This window comes from Nyctereutes procyonoides, unplaced genomic scaffold (assembly GCF_905146905.1).
Source record: "Nyctereutes procyonoides isolate TBG_1078 unplaced genomic scaffold, NYPRO_anot_genome, whole genome shotgun sequence".
Taxonomy (NCBI): domain Eukaryota; kingdom Metazoa; phylum Chordata; class Mammalia; order Carnivora; family Canidae; genus Nyctereutes; species Nyctereutes procyonoides.
In genome coordinates this window covers 65,312,668-65,313,853 of record NW_026575052.1, presented here as the reverse complement: position 1 = coordinate 65,313,853, position 1,186 = coordinate 65,312,668, and the positions used below count along the sequence as shown (strand labels likewise).

The window sequence follows — 1,186 nt, the reverse complement described above, 5'->3', positions numbered from 1 at the left end:
TATACACATATATACACACACGTATACACACACACACACATATATAATAGGGTCTATCAATAAATAAGTGGATAAAGATGTGATATATCACATATATTTACTATATATGTTATTATATATATTATATATTATATGTTATATATTTATTATATTATTTATATTATATTACATTATATATATATATATATATATATATATATATATATATATATATAGTGGTTTAGGTTTTATTTCATCATCATAAACTGAACTCTGCAATCTGGCTAGACCTGGGGGAAGGAATCACAGAACCCACAGAACCGTGGGGAGAGTGCAGAAACTCTGGGCTATTTCAAGCTGGTGAGGGTGGAGGGGAGCTCTCCTGAGCTAAAGGAATGGTCTGGAAGTTCAGATAAAACACGAATTAGATTAATCAGATCTGCCCACAGCAGGCAATGGTGATCTTCTTGCTGGTCTTGCTGTTCCTGGACCCGAAGCGCTCCATGGCTTCCACAATGTTCATGCCCTCCTTGACCTTGCCAAAAACCACATGCTTGCCGTCCAATCACTCAGTCTTGGCGGTGCAGATGAAAAACTGGGAACCATTTGTGTTGGGCCCAGCATTGGCCATGGACAAGATGCCAGGCCCCTTGTGCTTCAGGATGAGATTCTCATCATCAAACTTCTCCCTGTAGATGGACTTGCCGCCAGTGCCATTTTAAATATATAGTAAATAATGCTTCCATAAATATAGGGGTGCTGTGTCTTTTCAAATTAGTGGTTTCATCTTCTTTGGATAAATACTCAGAATTGGAATTGTTGGATTTTATTTGTATTTTAATTTTTTGATGTAACTCCATGCTGTTTTCCACAGTGACTGCACCATTTTGCATTCCTATTTGCAGGAATGCAAACAGTGCATGAGGGGTGCCCTTTCTCCACATCCTTGCCAACATTTGTTATTTCTTGTCTTTTTGATAATAGTCATGCTGGCAGGTGTGATGTAATATCTTATTGTGGTTTTGATTTGCACTTCCCTGATGATGAGTGACGTTAAGCATTTTTTTATGTCTGTTGTCCATCTGGATGTCTTCTTTGGAGGAATGTCTATTCAGATCCTCCATCCATTTCTTAATTTGCATTGTTTTGTTTTATTTATACTGAATTATGTAGGTTTATATATACCAACCTCTTATTGGCTATATCA

The 1,186-nt window shown here is 36.8% G+C and overlaps 1 pseudogene; it reads right to left on the bottom strand.

The window, feature by feature from the left end:
* Positions 1–412: 412 nt before the first annotated feature.
* Positions 413–697, bottom strand: LOC129514125 (peptidyl-prolyl cis-trans isomerase A-like; annotated as a pseudogene).
* Between the last annotated feature and the right edge of the window lie 489 nt (positions 698–1,186).